We start from the raw sequence: 18966 nt of genomic DNA on the forward strand, positions 1-18966 counted from the left end.
ACATCTTCTTAAATGGAAAAATCTGACAAAACTTAAGCTTAAAATGTTGGCCAGGTGAAATGCTCCCAAGTCCTTTTTTTTTTTTTTTTTCATTTTTTGGCAGGATCTGAAAACATTTGCTCTGACCCCCTAGAGCTAGAAGTATTGATTTTTTAATGGGTACACTTTTCTCAAATGGAGTCCATCGCTTAAATCTAACATCCGCTCCTCTATTGAAGGAGCAGTTTCTTGATTCCAAGTAATTACTGTTCCCCTTATTGCCATTGATATTGCTGTGTTTAAGAATCTATATATTCTCTCAAGGAAATTTAAAGTTGTTCTTCCATGCCAGAAAACAAAGATGCAATTGGATATTAATAATTTATGTTATTATAAAAGTTATAACAAAGAATTTTAAAATACAGACTTTTGTAACATAAAATTTTGAGTTTCATTCTATGAAAAACATACCTTATATCTTTTGAGATCAGGTGGGTGTATCTCCTCAGATTGGGGTACATAAGTCCCCACTATGTACAGATTCTTTCAAGAAGTGAAGGATTGCAGAGACTGTCATAAATTAAGATTTCTTACTTTACCTTTATAAAAAAGAAGAAAAGCATCTTGAGAGTCATGGTATCCAGTTGACCACAAATTTCAATGACTTGCATTGTTCATATAATCACTAGGCCATCTGCCAATAATCTAAAATGCATGATGGTAGATGGTGATAGAAGATGGTGACTGAATTTACAATAAGTTTATTGTCTTATGCAGTGTGGAGTTGAGACTTGTCTGTTCTTAGTTCCTTTAGCAACTCTGGACAAGATCATCCATCATTTTGACATCTACCTCCTAACGTGGCTTTGCTCATAGAGTTGGGCTACTGGCCAATATTCATTAAGTAAAAAATAGCTATCTGAGGGGTGCCTTGCTAGCTCAGTCAGTTGAGTGACTGAGTGACTGACTCTTGATTTGGGCTCAAGGCATGAACCCAGGCTCATGGGATCAAGCCCCACGTTGGGTTCTGTGCTGAGTCTGGAGCCTACTTAAGATTCTCACTCTCCTTCTGCCTCTCTCCCCTGCTTGCACTCTCTCTCTCTCTCTCTCCTTAAAAAAAAAAGAAAAGGAAAGGAAAAAAAAGCCATCTGACACTTTATTAATTGAAGGACCATTTGTTCTGGCACTACACAGTTTTGAAAGAGTATTTCAACCAGAGAGAGTTGAGACCACACACTATGGTAGAAAATCACAAAAAAGTCAGTGGATCTAAACCATAGCATTTAAGAGGTTCATTATGAGAGATGAAGCTGGAGAAGTTTGAAGGAGGGGTCAGCAAAAGATGCAAGGCAAATTGTTAGGTGTCATATATATGCTCTGGGGAAGAGGCTGGACTTGATTCTGAAAGTTGGAGAGCCACTGAAGTGACACTCAGCAGGAGAGTAACATATTAATGAATTGTGGTTTTTTGTTTGTTGTGTTATTTGTGGTGTAAATGTCCATTCTGGAAGCTCTACAAAGAAAAGCTTAGATCAGAAGGCACTGGAGTCCATCTGACCAGTTAGAAAGCTCTGAAATTGACTTATTTAAGAAATCTGAATGCATAATGAAAGCAGCAACTGTGAATTGATGTAAAAAGATTGGAACGATGTTGAGAATAGAATAGGTAACATTTATTGTTTGATTAGATATGGAGATATAGAAAAAAGTTGATAATAAAACTGACTACAGTCTCTGATTTGGGTAATTGAATGGAATTTGAAGTCTGTTTATCTTGTATACTAACACACAATCTTTCAAAAATGTTTAAGGTGGCTTACAAAGATTCATAATTAAGATGATTAAATATCAGCAGAAAAAAATTTTTAAAGGAAAAGGAAAAGAAAAATAAAAAGATCCAAATAGAAAAATATGGTCTTTTAATAAAATAAAACCAGAAATGGCACGAGTACATGAACAAATTTAATGAACACCTATAAACTTGTTAGAGATGGGCCACAAATCAATTTAGCACAAGATGTTTAGTAGGTTATTCAGTAAGAGGAACATGATCAGTTACAAGATCCAGGCAACTGCCTGGAAGGTAGCAACAAATCTACTGCTACAGAAACTCATAACCACTTCCAGTTCTGTAACCAGAGAAATTCACGTCCAAGAAGTAGTGCCGTTCCTTGGAAGAGGAAAGAGGGAAAGAACAGACTTTAGAGGGAAACAGTGCTAATTCAATCTAATCAATAACTCATGCCCTCTTTATTAAACAGATTTCTTACTTCTTCCAAAGACTCTTTCCTTACTGTCTAACACTTGTGTTCTTTTTGACCCCTGACTTAGTGGACCATGAAACAAGCATTTTTTGAGCATCTATAATATATTTTGCCAAAAAACTTTCTCTTGTATCAACTGCTTCTCTCTTTGCCTTAACAGCCCTGTTCTCCTTTAAGTCCTGACGCATTTCCTGTTTTTTATAGTGTAAGGGATCTGTACTACATTTTAACAGTTGTGTAGGCTGGGCCCCATAGGCCTTAAATATTTGAAGTCTTCCCTCTTGTTTGTTATTATCTCCACCACCAAAATTCTGTAAGCCAGCTTTTCTAAAGTGAGAAATGTGTCCCACTGGTAGTACTTGAAATGACTTTGGAAAATACATGAACATGGTCTTAAATAAGATGGAACCACATAGCAAGAAAATACTACTCTTTCAATTCTCTTTCACATACTGAGACTAATTCAAGAGAAAAGCCTCATTTTTGTTTGTTTTAACACTAATTTCCTTTGAACCAAAAGCTCACTCTTTGAACCAAAGAGGATAAGTGGATATCCTCTTAAAGCCTTTTAACTGTCAATGTTATGTAGCTAGAACTAAATAATTTATTGTTTTGGTTTTATTGTATTACTTTTTATTTTCAAAAAGTGATTTTTTTTAAAAAAACTTAGGGCAGTGAAATAGAATTTCCTTTCAAAATACATTTATTTCATTTAAGAGGTGAACTGAGTGATTTAATGATGATACTAAGGAATTAATATAAATGATATGCAAATATGGAAAAAATCACATGAAAGTTTTAATACTTGCTTCATAAATATGCCAAAAATCAGAAACCTGAGATGCAGGTTTGGAAAACATAACTATGATCTCCACCAAGCCAGACGACTTGCCTTTCTGCAAATATACTTTGCTGTTTTAGACATTTATGTCTTTGCTGTACTGGCACTTTAACTTCGATACCTCCCCCAGCCTTTTTACTTAACATAGCTTCTGCGTCTCCTTCGTCTCCTTCGATATGAGATCAAGATGCCTGGATTACAGGATGGTAAGCATTGCAGAGGGATGGGGTACTATCTAGGGACCGAGTAAAAAGTCTGTATACTGAAAGACAACCTGTCTCTATTTCCAGAAAAAACGGTGTGGGCATTTAATCTCTTCTGAAGAAACTAAAAGTTCTAAGAGAAAGGATCTTCCAATTCTAACAAATTGTAAAGTGGGACTAGCACTAAATTAAATGGTCAGTTTGCTGCCTAATTGGTCATGCTAGGATGAGACCTACCAGCCTTGACTTAATTAGATTTTTAAGAGCTACATTTTAAAATATGAATGAACAGGGGCACCTGGGTGTCTCAGTTGGTTGAGTTTGGCTCAGGACATGATCTCGACTCAGGTTTGCTACTGTCAGTGTGGAGCCCGCTTTGGATCCTCTGTCCTCTCCCCCATTCATTCTCTCTCCCTCTTTTTCTCTACCTCTTGCTCTCTCTCTCCCTCTCTCTCTCCCTCAAAAATAAATATTTTTTTTAAAAAATTTAAATAAAATATGAATGAACAGCCAGAGATAATCAGATATTTGAAGAGAACCTCCAAATGAATGAGGGATAATAAAAAAGAAAGAAAAAAAAAACCATAGAATAAAAGGATTTCTGAAAAAATAGAGATGAGATAGGAAAAGCTAAAAATTTCAAAACAAACTTAATAAGGACCATGACATCAGGATGGTAAAATACCACTTCCATCAAAGATGAACATGAAGCCATGAAAAAATAATCAGAAAACATGAGGGAGATAGACAAACCAAAAATTTAAAAGGAGAGTGGAAGATAAAGCTAAGCAAATCTCTCAGAGAGAAAGAGAAAATGACAAAGGGACCATAGAAGGGAAAAAAGTCTGTTAACTCTTTGACCAAGGGAGGTCCAGAAAAGCAGACAAGAGAAAATGGAGAGTGGTGTTGGGGATTATCAAATAAAGAATAGAGGAAAATTCTCCAGAGGTGAAGATCAAAATCATCAGATTGAAAGCTACCATTGAATATCACCCCACTACCCCCAAAGCTAAAGCATCATCAAAGTTTGGAACATGAAAGTTAAAGAGATTCAAATAGCATTCAGAGTAAACAAACATAAACAAGGATGGGAGTTGCATTAATTAGAAATCAAACAAACAATAAAATAAACATTTCTACCTTCATGAAGCTTATACTTTATTTTTTTTTAACGTCTATTCATTTTTGAGAGAGAGAGAGAGACGGAGTATGAGCGGGGGAGGGACAGAGAGAGAGAGAGAGAGAGAGAGAAGGAGAAAGAGAGAGAGAGAATCTGAAGCAGGCTCCAGGCTCCAAGCTGTCAGCACAGAACCCAACGCGGGGCTCAGACTCACCAACTGTGAGATCATGACTTGAGCCGAAGTCAGACGTTTAACTGACTGAGCCACCCAGGCGTCCCATGAAACTTATACTCTAGATATGAGAGACAGAAAACAAACAAAATGAGTAATTTATGCTAGATGGTGAGAACTATAGATAAAAATGAAGCAAAAATGGAATGGAGGGCACATAGGGAATAGGCATATCACACATAGTATGGTTTAGAAGGATCCCAGTGGACTTGTTCATTTCTCATGTCTTACTTGAGATAAATGTAGTGAATATAAATCTGAATTTATTGTATTGTATTGCATTGTATTGTATTGTATTGTATTGTATTTTAGAGAGAGAGCATGCTCACTTCAGCAGCACATATACTAAAATTAGAGAGAGCATGCAAGCAGGGGAGAGGGGCAGAGGGAGAGAGAGAAAACCCCAAGCAGGCTCCATGCTCCATCCCACGACCCTGGGATCATGACCTGGGTCAAAATCAAGAGTCAGATGCTCAACCAACAGAGCCACCCAGGTGCCCCCAAATCTGAATTGTTAAGAAAAAAATTTTAAATGTAAGCAAAGTGCTTATCATTTGGTGTGCAGCAAATGAACACTTAATACAAGTTAGCTAAAATATTAGTTATTCTAATTTCTTTCTTTAAATTTGCTCTCTTAGAGGTAGCATTTTTTATGGAGGAATAAGAATGAACTTTGGAGACTGAGACACTGGATTCAAATCTGAATTCTACATCACAATAGCCAGGTAGGTTTGGGTAAATTACATAACTTCACTAAGGCTACTTTCTCAGTTGTAAGATAAAAATACTACTAATTATCTGATAGCATTCTGGGAAAGATGTGTAAGGACAGCATACACATGTGCCCAATACATTGACTGGCTCATAGTTGGAACTCAAATATGAAGTTTTGCCCCTTCATCTTTGCTTTTTTTCTTTACTGTTGACATGTCTTATTATCCTATTTCAACCTTATTCCACACCTCTTATTAAAAACAATAAAGGATACACTTGTCATGATGAACACTGAGTAATATATAGAATTGTTGATCACTATATTGCACACCTGAAACTAATATAACACTGTATGTTAACGATTCTGGAAATAAAATAAAAAACTTAATAAAAAATAAAAATAAAAAATAGAAATAATTATTGTTAAGTCTTTCCCATTACTAGAGAGAACTTATTGGTGATTAATTTATGCACTCTTCCATCAGATATTTATTTCTTTCCCCTATATTTTCTGTCTTTAACTAATGTTTTACTACATGTATAATTAACCAAAATGTGATAAAGTAGAAAGTTACATATAGGAATCTCTAGCTTAACATTACTAATCCATTCAGACACTCTTTGCAAAATAAGGGGGGGGGGGGTGCGTAGAGAGAGAGAGAGAGAAAGAGAGAGAGATAAACCAAGAAACACTCTTAATTATAGAGAATAAACCAGTAGTTACGGGGGGGGGGGGGGGGGAGGGAATGGGTGAAATAGGTGCACCAAGTAATGTATAGAATTGTTGCATCACTGTATTGTACACCTGAAAGTAATATAACACTGTATGTTAACTACACTGGAATTAAAATTAAAAACTTAATTAAAAAAAAAATCTAGCCAGGAGGCATTTCTTTAAAAGGGAAAAATGTTGCTGGTCAACTCCAAACTCCTATCAGAGTGAGGGGGAAAAAAGGACGGTATATAATCACAAATTCTTACATTAAGAATACAGAAACCAGGGGCGCCTGGGTGGCGCAGTCGGTTAAGCGTCCGACTTCAGCCAGGTCACGATCTCGCGGTCCGTGAGTTCGAGCCCCGCGTCAGGCTCTGTGCTGACGGCTCGGAGCCTGGAGCCTGTTTCCGATTCTGTGTCTCCCTCTCTCTCTGCCCCTCCCCCGTTCATGCTCTGTCTCTCTCTGTCCCAAAAAAAAAAAAAAAAAAAAAAAAAAAAAAAAAAAAAAAAAGAATACAGAAACCATCACTTTGAAACCATCAAACAACATGCTTGTAAAAAACAAAACAAAAACATCTTTGTGTATGTAATACAATGGACTCCCTTAATACCGGCAGCACTTGAGATGCATAATCACTTTACTGATGTTTTGTTGACACTTTTCAAATAATCTATAGTTACTACTAATTATAATTGGATTGTATTTCAAGACTTTTCCCATAAAATACTTTTTTAATGTTGTATTGAGTTCCAAGGATGTCAATATATAATTTCCATATGTAAACATTAAGTGAAAAAATTACTGAAGAATATTTACATTCCGGGAAGTTTGTGTGTTGAAACTAGGAAGGGTTTTACTGGGAAAATATTAATGTGGAGACATTCTGCCAGTATGCAACTACACAGGCTCTGACAGTTTCACTTTAAAGAGCAAAGTTTGAATGGTTGTTTCATTGATGTTTTCAAACATAAAAATTGAAATAGATACCTTTATGGTCTTATACAGTCTGAACTTTTATACAGTCTGAACTTACTGTTTCAGAATCACAATTTAGGCAACTGATCTAAGGTGACACCTTTATTATATAGGATAAAATTGAGGTCCACTGGAGTGAACTGATATACAAAAGACAAGTATAAATTAGTGGAAAAGCTGGATATTGCAGTGGAAATCCTTTTTCTGTGCTCTTTCTTGTAAAACACGATTGAATTATGTTAAATTTTAAGGGAATGTTTTAATTGGAACCACAGTTTATAGATTAATATAATTTTCTGTGATATTTTCTCCTTTATTCAAGAATTGCCAAAAATTACAAGGAAAAAATATTTACACTCATTTTTAGAATTATATTTCCACTTTGAAATGTAATATATTTAGGACAAATATTTCAATGAAAACTGTATAAGTTTTCTTAAAAAGATAAGTGGTTCTTAAATAGTGATTCTTAAAAAGTGATTCTTAAAAAGATAAGTGGTATTTCAATTTTACAAATTTATAAAAAGTTTTCAACCTTAAAAATTAATTAGGTTTTCAACTTTCAGCTTGAATACACTTTAAAAGTTCAGGTATTTATTTATGATCTTTGACACTACCTAAAGCTCAGGCAATATACTATTTTCTCTTAATGTAGGTAACTTGTGCTTGATTTTATTTTAATTTCCCTAACAACATCAAAATCCATCCTAAAATCTTAAACCTCATCAAAGGCACTTTACCAACTGAATTTCTATCAATTTAAAACCTGTACCCATTCAATACTAAGGATTTTTAAAATCATAAATGTCAGTTTGAATGATTAATTTTTTTAAAAAACTGAACTTGTTGCATAAAAAAAATCCTTGAATAATATAAGGGATGACGTTGCCACTGCAACACATTTCAATATATCTAATATACCCATGTGTTTAAAATCATACATCTGTGGTATATAGGGGGAAATGCTTCTTTATAATCCTACTGTCCATCTCCTGTGTTTTAAATGAAGAAACTGAGGGTTACAGACATTATGTGGCTCATCAAGGTCACAGCATGATGGGATCAATTTAAAGGGCTGCTATACTTGAAAGTTAGTAAAAATCCTAAAATTGATTTAAAGCTATTCTGTTCTTTCTTTTTATCCATGAGAAAAGAGCAAAGTCACTTAGGGCATCAAGTGACTTCTTTTTTTCTACATTTTTAAAATGTTTTAAATATGATCGAATTTGTTTTTAATGGGGCCATTTGATTCCCGAAATGTCAAAAGTGGCAATCATTAGTAGCAATAACAAATACTTATTGAACACTTACTGTTGAGATCTTTGGTCCTGGGGACAATGGGTTTTATTTTGATCTTAACACTTTTTTCTCTCCCTCAATCTTTTTAATTCTGAGCAGACAAAACCAGGTAATCATACAAAGCTCAGTTTAGCTTATTTGGCAAGGCTAACGTGACCTGGGTCATTTTTTGCTGTGTCTCTGTAAATGATAAGCAAAACTTGAACCCTTTCCTAAGGCTGATATGAGATAATCACTGAAAATTCTAATATTGTAGCCAATCACCATGAAGAATAAATGGCCACTGCTCTCTCATGATACAAGCTGCTTTAAAACGATATACCCCTGAGCCTCATTGCATGTTCTGGTCTGAGTATTCTCAGTTTGCAAACTTTTTGGTGTATGCACAGTAAATTTTTACTAATTACTATTTCAGTGATTCATTGGTTTTACTTTGGCTATTTTGAACCTTTGATTGTAATACTTTTCTTAAAAGCAAGAACAAATTGTTTGCTAAGCTGGAAGGGAGAGTTGGAGGGAAAGGGAGACATTTACTGCAAACCAACCAAACAACAACTTTCTGGGATTTCTACCTTATGTGTGCTACTCATTCCTTCATCCATTTTAAGTTTCCAATGCTATTTTGTTTTAAATACATGTCGTCAAAGGAAAGTACAATATAGAACAAACTCTGATCCAATCATCCTGCTCCATCACTCATGGGAACTTTGGCAAAGCCTAGAAACATGTGGGCTAACAAGACTGAGAACAGGTGGTGGGAATGTTACCAGACACATAAGAGTACTCAGAAATCAAAGTTATTAGAGGAAATCTAGGAGGACAGAGCAAGAGCTTACCAGTGGCAAGTGGGTGGACACTGGGAATTAGAGTCATGCATGGTTCAGGAAATGAGGTGGACAAGACAAAAACTGAAAGAACACTGATGAGAGGTCAAGGCCAGTAGGCAAGTATGTCCATAAGAAGCATGAGGGCCTTTGAGATAATGTTGAAGAAAAATGCATGTAAGGCACTGTTCTGTACCAAATAGGAATTTAAATAAATGTCAGTCAGTAAATCAATTCCAGGTGTTAGGCTAGAGCCACTGGTGAGAGCAAGTAATAGAGCTAACTGGGATGAAAGAGGGCTGATGAGGGATCCCATGAGATTCTGGAAGTCCTGCTTCATGTAGGATCTGGTGGTTGGCTCTCCTTGAATACATGGTGTTTGCTTTGTTATTATGAGACAGTATTTGTGTGGCAGTCTCTGTAAATTTTTCTACCCGAGGCCAACTTTCTCAGACATAGTTTATGTGGTCAAGTCTCATGGTCTTAATATTATTTATATTTGTAGGTGCACAGATTAAAAATCAAAGAACTTTACATTTTAATAGCTAGATGTTCAGCAAAAGATACTAGGACTGTCAGAGTGCCAAGATAACTTCCTATTAAACACTGTAACATAACAAGCACTTGGTTTATTTGTCATTTGCTGTCCTAATTTTTGCACCTCTTTAAAGATTTTTTTAACACATGAAAAATCATCTCTACTATTTTCCAACCAACACCTTACAGTGGTGGTCGGAGGAAAAGTACAATAATCTCTATTTCTCCAAAAATTAAACTCATGAGTTTTATTCAAATTTAGTAAAGGAGTAAAGTTAGATGTATGATTAATTCGGCCTCTTAGGATAAATTCTTTTATTCTCTCATGCTAACGTTCTTAAGTGTGTAGAAATGTACTGTGTTTATAAAGCCAAATGCATATTTGCTGTCCAGGGACACTGACCAATTCACCTCATCCTTCTTTAAAAGACCAATTTGTCTCAATGTAAGATTTTGTTGCTACTGCGACAGGGTCTTGGGTCTTGCGACAAGACCAGGGTTTGGACATTTTTTAAATTGGCGGTGAGTGTGACATCATAATTTCTAATTAATGCCTTGTGGCATCCATTAATAGGTGAATTGAAAGCAGGTATTTATGTCAAAAAATGAATTTTTTTATAATCTACATAAAGGGTTTGATTTTAATCTGCTCTACTTTGAATTATAAAAGATTAGCTGTGTTTTGGGGGGCTCTTTTGCCTGGAAAAATTAAATATGAAAAATATATATTTTTTTCCACAAGAAGGTTGCTGTTAAAGAATACCATTTATTGGCAGAACAAATGATTCAAATTTTCCTCATAAAGAAGAGTGGAAGTATAATCTCAGGATAACTATGTAATGTCACTATTTACCTCATAAGCGTTTAAGTGACCTGGCTATGTGGAGACTACAGGACTGACAGGTGTGAAGTTAATCAATATCCAGCTTTAGCAGCTACATATACTTACAAGAATTTTAAGAAAGAAAGAAAGAAAGAAAGAAAGAAAGAAAGAAAGAAAGAAAGACAGAAAGAGAAAGAGAAAGAAAGAAAGAAAGAAAAGAAAGAGAGAGAAAGAAAGAAAGAAAGAAAGAAGAAAAGGGAAAGAAAGAAAGTCTGAAGTTAGACAAGGAAAGTTTTTACCAAGGTCACTAAACAGGATAATTAAAAAGAAGACTTTATTTTAGGCCCTCATGGCATTTTGCCAGGCAATATTTTTAGCTCTGCTTCACTTCAAAGGATTAATTCAGATCACTCATAAACTACGGAGCCTTGGAATAAAAAATGTGACTTTAGTAAGAGAAGACTAAGAAAGGCTGAGAGACAGGAGTGCAGGAAGGTACCAGCACTTAGAACTTTGCACTAGGGCACATGGTAGACATTCAATAAATACTTGAGCATGAGTGAATAAATACATGAATGGAAGAATAATAGTTAAGAGAAAGAAAAAAAAAGGAAAGGGTTGTGGACAGAGAGTGGCCATGAGGGCTGATGGAAAATGTGTTCTGAGAAGAAACAGTAAGAAGGGAACTTTGACCACCATACTGGCTGCAGGGACTCTACCGGCATTCAGTGGAGTACTTTTATTATTATTATTATTATTATTATCATTAATGTTTTATTTATTTATTTTTGAGGGAGAGAGAGAGAGAGACTGCAAGCCAGGGAGAGGGGCAGAGAGGGGGAGACAGAGAATCCGAAGCCGACTCCAGGCTTTGAACTGTCAGCACAGAGTCTGATGCAGGGCTCTAACTCACAAACTGAAATCATGACCTGAGCCAAACTTGGTCACTCAACCAACTGAGCCACCGAGGTGTCCCTGGTGTACTAGCTTATTTTTTAATTTTTTAAAATTTATTTACTTATTTTGAGAGAGAAAAGATAGAGCACAAACGGGAAGGGCAGCGAGAGAGGGGAAGAAAATCCCAAACAGGCTCAGCACTGCCAGGGCAGAGCCCGACACAAGGCATGAACTCACAAACTGCGAGATCATGACTTGAGCTGAAACTGAGTCACAGGCTCAACTGACTGAGCCCCTAACTTGAGTACTTTAAAGCTGGCGAGAAAGAGGCTCTACAGGACTGGGGGAAACCTCAAAAATAAAGGGGTCTTAGAGGCCTATACAGGAATAACACTTGTGAACAGGCTCTCCTTATCCTCAGGAGATTTGTCACAGTGTCAAAGAGGCTCCCGATTCTCCAGGAATAAAAAAAAATGTAAATAGGATATACACAGTCTTTTGAAGCCAAACAGATTTGGATTGAAAACTGGACTCCGTTACTTCATAGCTGTATGATTTATCTCTAGCGAATGACGTAACCATTCAGAGCTCAAAAGAGGAGACTACATGTCATATGCAATGGTCTAAGATATTTACTGGTAAAATGCTAGGCATTCAATAAATGTGTACTTAAGCAGTGTTTACATATAAATTTCCACTGAAAACAGCATCTTTACATTCTATAGACAAAACTTTCCTTTACATATTCTGATTTAGTTTGATTTTATTTCAGGTGGTTCTGGGCTGTTTTCTACATTGATGAAAAATTTTCCAACTTCTGCTGACCACATGTGCAATTAACAATATCATTCTTTGTTAGTTTTGTAATCAGGTAAGTCTATAGATATAAGGGATTTATATGTAATTTTAATTATGATTATCTGCTGAAAAAAAAAATTAGTGTGAAATAAAATCTGCTCCTATTACTGATATAAGAAAATTTTGATCATAGAAATGTATTTATTTGTGAATTATTTCATAAAAAGGAGTTATCTACCCAAATTAAATGCTGTTGATCATGCCTCCAAGCATCCAGACCCAATGAAGGCATTGAACATATTTATTTTCATGTTTATGAAAACCATTATTATTAGAGGCTACATTCAAATTATTAAATCTTTTCTAAGCTAAAGTTTTATTTCTTAGTTTTAAAAATGGAAATCTTTTCATGATGAAGACTCTCTGATGATTTCCTAGCAACTTTAGAGCTTGAGTTATTTACAAGTTACTGAGATTTCAATGTGTCTGTTCAAATAAACAAATAAATATCCTGTTTCACAATTTAAAAGCCTAATATTATAATGATATAAACTCCAGCCAAATTAATTTTAATTATGTAATCCTGATCACTTCTCAATATTATTAGAACTTGGTAAATGATCTGAAAGACTAAACATGCTTTACCAGCCAAGATATTTTGAAAATGAAGATTAATGAAGGAGGCTGTGTCTTACCAGATATTAAAAATGTATCTTAATGTTATAATATTAACACAGCTTGGGACTGTGACAGATATAGAAAGATATATAGGAAAGAATGGAAAATACAAAATCACACTCCAATATACAGCCTGCACAAACATACAGCATTAATCCCATACCAGGCATGTTTTTAAGCCTCTGACTATATTAATTCCTTTCCTTCTCACTGCAACTCTGTGGGATAGGCACTGTTAGCCCCTTGTTTATAGATACAGCTTGGTAGGATGTAAATAAATTTCCTGAAGCCACACAACTTGGTTATGGAGACTCGATTTGCATCCAGGCAGTCTGGTTCCTGGAGTCCATGCTCATAAACACTGCATTAAACCGGTTTTACTGTAAAGCTAAAGCAGAGGTCCTTAAAGTGTGCGTTGAGGATTTCTCGGGTCCCTGAGACTTTTCCAAACATAAGATCAGCAATGTTTTTATAATACTACTAAAGTATTATTCTCCCTTTCACTCTCATTCTCTTACAAGCATATAGTAGAGCTTCCAGAGGCTACATGGCATGTATTATTACAACAGATTCAATGCAGATGCAGGTAAGAGAATCAGGCTACCTTCTATTAAGCTAGACATTAAAGATACTTGCAAAAATGTAAGACAAAGCCATTCATCTCACTGAATGCTTTTCTTTTGGAAATATTATTTTTATGAAGTGTCATTTATATTAACATGTAATGGATCTTTTATTGTTTTCAATAAATAAATATTATACAAATTTCTGAGTTTTCATCTCTAACTCAGTAAATATTGAGAGATGCAACCTGTTTTTGTTATTTAGAGTCCATAAACAGGTCTGTGAGGTTGTCAAAAATACTTAAAGAGCGTAAGGGGGTTCTGAGACCAAAATGGTTGAAAATTGCTGTGCTAAATTAAACATTTCAAATCACACAGCAGAGAAAGTTTTATTGAACAGTTTAATGAACACATGGTTCAACCATTTTGAAAACTAAAAGTTGTATCCTTCCAAACAGTCTACAAACGTCTGATAGGAGTAGAAATTGGCAACAGTCTTTCTCTGGAGGATTCTGGCAATAAAGAACAAAAGCCTAAAAATGACTCTATTTAATTTATCAGTTTCAAGGTTAGCAACATATCTTAAAGAAATAATGATTAATTAACTAAAATAATTTAATTAAAATAATACTTATTATTGCTCTCTTAAAATGCTGAAATTTTAATTATACAAAAATAGGAGACATTAAATAATTGTGAGATAAGTAAAAAAGTTCTAAGCAGCCATGAGAATAATATAATCAAAGACTATTTATTGATGAAGAAATACTTCCTTAAATACTGTTAAAAAATATATACACACATACATACATGTGTGTAATATACATGTATATTTACTACTATGTTTTCATAAACATTTTTATATAAATCTCTACCACACACAAAGCATAGCAGAAAGAATATACATCAACATGTAAGCAGAGCTATTCTTTAGTTTTTGTCTATATTTTCTGATTTCTATATTATGAAACATTAATTTTATGTTAAAAATATTTGAATTTAAAATTTTACTTATGACAGCACAATGATCTATTACACAGCAACCAAAATGTTCAGGAAAAAGCGTAAAACTAAATGCAATGAATGATGTGTGACTGAATTTTGCAACAGCAGAACAAAAAATAACAAAAATAGCTATAAAGGACATAGTTTGCCTAGTGGGGAAAATATGGATATAAACTCTAGGCATGGTAGATACCAGTATTGCATACATGTTATATTTCTTTGGTGTAGAAATGGTTTGTAGTTATGTAGGAAAATGCTCTGTATTTTTTGGAGTTTTGTGCTAATGTATTTAAGGGCAAAGTATCAAGAAGTCTCTAACATGCTTTCAAAGGGTTCAGAATAAAAAGTGTGTACAGATTAAAAAAAAAGGAGCAAATATGGCAGAAGATAACAATAAGTGCACATAGGTGAAAGGTATATGGGTGTTTATTGTACTATTATTGCTCAAAATAATAGGTTTGTAATCTTTTCAGAATAAACTGTCTTGGTGGGGAGAAGAGGGTGAATAACGCTAAGGGTTGCAATAAGGAGGGACAATTAAAATGCAGAGATACAGCAGATAGCAGTTAAAGAAGGTCAGGCTAGTGAATCTTTTTAACCTTCATTGAGCACCCACTACATTTACTCAGTAAATGTACAAGTGCTGTGGAAAAATGATCCAGAGAAAGTTTTGGCAACAGGAGGAAATTTTAGGCAGCATATAAAACAATTTACAGTATGTATCATTACAGTTATTAAAATAATTGACAACCATATATGCATAGAAAAAGACTGTTAAGAAATATACCAAGCTGTTAGGAAGGATTATCTCTGGAAGTTAGATGCTTGGATAATTTTTATTTATTTTTCTATATAGTTCTTTATCTTCCAAAATTCTGACAATGATTAAATATTACTTTTCTAATAAGAAAAAACATAACTCTGAAATTAAATGCACCAAGCCATCTGGAATCTTTGCACTCCTGATTCATACCTATTACATTTTATTGAAACAGGATGGTGATAAACCATTTTCCACTCTCTAGCTTGTGAGAGCCTAATGGCCATAGCTGAGAAGTCACATTTCCATGAACTTTTCCATCAGTTTGTGAAAGTTTATGTGTGATAAAAAGCCAGCAAGTGCTGTGAGGAGGCTGTACAGAGAGATATCTGGAACAGATAGGCTAAATAATATTTTACTCTGAGAATTAAATCAGTTAGACAATAATCTATTGGAAATAAGAAACTCCTCTTCACTGTACCTTAACTATCCACTGCCATTAATGTAACCAAAGAAAAATATCAGTATGTGACAGTGGCCAGTTTACAAAGGCAGTGGTGAGAAGTAGATTAGCAGATTGTCCTTCATAGTCCAGTGAAAGCTCTATGGTCATCAAGTTTTCCCTCTTAATTGGAGCAATGAATCTGAAATCAATTACAGTGATCATTTTTATCTTAATATCTTTGCTGATAGAATAAGTTCAACTTTGCATGTGCAGTCAGACACAAAGGATGGATTGTGGTTGACGAATAAAAGATGGTTATGAATTTACTGAAATGGGAGCATAGTGTTCATGTACTTAGTTGAAAAATTCTACCTATTTATGGACCAGAGATTCTGGTTCAAGATGAAAATTCTTGTTTAAATAAAAACAAGAGAACTTATGGGGTGCCTGGGTGGCTTGGTCGGTTGGGCGTCCGACTTCGGCTCAGGTCATGATCTCAAGGTCCGTGAGTTCGAGCCCCGCGTCGGGCTCTGTGCTGACAGCTCAGAGCCTGGGGCCTGTTTCGGATTCTGTGTCTCCCTCTCTCTCTGCCCCTCCCCTGTTCATGCTCTCTCTCTGTCTCAAAAATAAATAAACGTTAAAAAAATTAAAAAAAAAAAAAAAAACAAGAGAACTTCTACTTTTAGGATCAGACTTTAGAGTTGATGTTTATATGTGTCTTGGTCTGTCTCTTTGGGCTGCTATAACAAAATACACAAACCTGGTAGTTAGAAACCGCAAAATATATTTCTCAGAGTTCTGGATGTTGGAAGTCCAAGATCAGGCACTAGCATAGTTGTGTTCTCTGGTAAGAGACCTCTTCCTAGTTCACAGCTGGCACTTTTTCACTGTGTAGAAGGGGCTAGGGATCTTTCTAGAGCCTCTTTTATAAGGCACTAATCTCATTTGTGAAAGATTGGCCCTTACGACTTAAGCACTTCCCAAAGGCCCTACCTCCTAATAACATCAACTTTTGGGGTTAGGGTTTCAAAATATTAATTTTGGAAAGACACAAATACTTATTTATTTTTGAGAGAAAGACAGGGCAACCATGAGTGGGGGAGGAGCAGAGAGAGAGAGAGACAAAGAATCCCAAACAGGCTCTGCACTGTCAGCACAGAGCCCTACGTGGGGCTTGAACCCACGAATGGTGAAATCATGTGTTGAGCTGAAATCAAGAGTCAGACACTTAACCTACTGAACCACCCAGGTGCCTCAAGAGACACAAACATTTAGACTGTAACAACAACATGATAAAGGAAATTGAACTACATTCCTTTTTATAAATAACCACTGCCATTATCCACAAACAATCAATTACAGGTTTTAAATGTAGCTCAACATTGGCTAATAATAAAGATTTGAGTCATCTGATGATATTTCTTTAAATTACAAATAGTCTTTTTTACAACTTACTGTGTATATCTTACTTTTAATATGGTAGGTCAGATCAAGATGAATCTTAGTTTATATTTTAGTGTGCCAAATTTCATCAAACTCTGTCAATATTATCCAAAGTTATACCAAAAGAATCAGACAACCAAAGACACCAAACTAAATGCAGAAAAAGCAAATCTTAAAATTGAAACAATAAATTCACATTTTACTATTTGGTTAGTAATTATCACTCAAAAAAAAAAAAAGAGAAAAAGTTTATATTTAGTCTCATTATTTTCCTCTGCAATTTTCCAATTAAGTAAATGAATATTTATTAATTACATTTAGGAGTTTTTGTTTCATTTTGGCCAAATGATCTCTTATTTATTTATATGTTCTAATGAGGTGATATTCTGAGTAAATGTGGACTACAAGTGAAGGGCATTAAGATATATTTTAATATATTTCTTGGTAAGAAATGGATGACAATCTATTATCTAAAAAGTGAGCATACTGACTATAGCACTTATATTATTTATGAACTGCCTTTTCTAAACATCAAATTGTAAAATTTCACCTAGAAATTTCAACTCTTATAGTTTAGGCTAGACAAAATCAGGAAAATGAATAAAATGTATGCACAGAATATTTATTCCAGCATTGTTAGTAATATTTTAAGAAATGGAAACGATGTTGACATGGAAATTGATTTAACCAATATTGAGCTCCATAAATATAATGTGTGTTTATATTTATATTTTTTTGGTATAAATAAAGGCCCATTAGGAGTTTTAGTATACATGGAGAACATTATTATGGTATGAATTTATCTGAAATGTTTATGTGTGTTCATGATATTTGATAGAACAAGTTCTGTCAGACATCCTAAATTGTTAACAGCATAGTGATTGTAGGGAGATTGTACTTTATATTTTGTATATCTTGTACTATTTGCATTTTAAACCAAACCAAAATCATTTTATAATTATAAAAAAGTAGAATTCCAACAACACTAACAATACCACCTGCTCTCTAGCCTATACTGATTGATAATGTGAGATATGTATATTAATGGCCTAAAGAGTCCTTTATTCCATCTCCAATCTCATCCTCATTTAGTTTGTTCCTCCTCACCTTTTGACTCAATGTAACATCACTTCCCTAGGAAAACCATCCCTGACATATCTAAGCAGATTAGGCTTCCCTGTTATAAACATGTTGCATTTATATTCTGTAAGAAAATGTGCAATTGGGGGTACCTGGGTGACTTAGTTGGTTAGGTGTACAACTCTTGATTTTGACTCAAGTCATGATCTGACAGGTTCATGAGTTTGAGCCCCACATGGGGCTCCACACAGTGTGGAGCCTGCTTGGGATTCTCTCTCTCTCCCTCTCTCTCTGCCTTTCCCCTGCTCATGCTCTCACTCTCTTTCTCTCAAAATAAGTAAATAAATTTAAAAATATATACATATACAACTGAAGTTTCTTGTCCCTGTCCATTTTCTTTTCTGGATCATAAAATTCATTTTGCAATGACTCAGTCTCTGATAATCACTGCTATATCCCTAGTGCCTAGCCCAGTGCCAGGCTCATAGGTAACTATCTATTATATGTATCAGTGAATGAATTTAAAAATGTGATGAATTATCTGAGAAAGGATAATTTTCTTGATTTCTAAGTTTTACATAAAATATTACAACATATTTATATTAAATTCATATTTAATAATTTAACTTAACTATAAGAATATGTTCCACAGACTTGTCCTGAAATAGTGTGTGTGTGTATATTTTTATAAAATGTCTCTCTCTCTATATAAAATGTATCTAAGCATAGCACTGAATTATGTTTGAATAAGATTATTAGATCACTAATAT

General features: G+C 34.6%; 1 protein-coding gene across 1 annotated transcript in view; it reads right to left on the minus strand.

The window, feature by feature from the left end:
- Positions 1-469: 469 nt before the first annotated feature.
- The window catches only part of LOC128775927 (translation initiation factor IF-2-like), a 497738-nt gene continuing 479241 nt past the window's right edge, over positions 470-18966 (minus strand). Inside the window, exon 5 of the mRNA XM_053899155.1 lies at positions 470-578. The gene's annotated coding sequence lies outside the window, so the exon portion shown is untranslated. The remainder of the gene's footprint in view (positions 579-18966) is intronic.

The sequence above is a fragment of the Panthera pardus genome, unplaced genomic scaffold (genome assembly GCF_024362965.1).
Source record: "Panthera pardus isolate Hobbes unplaced genomic scaffold, ASM2436296v1 HiC_scaffold_11, whole genome shotgun sequence".
In the NCBI taxonomy this organism is placed as follows: Eukaryota; Metazoa; Chordata; class Mammalia; order Carnivora; family Felidae; genus Panthera; species Panthera pardus.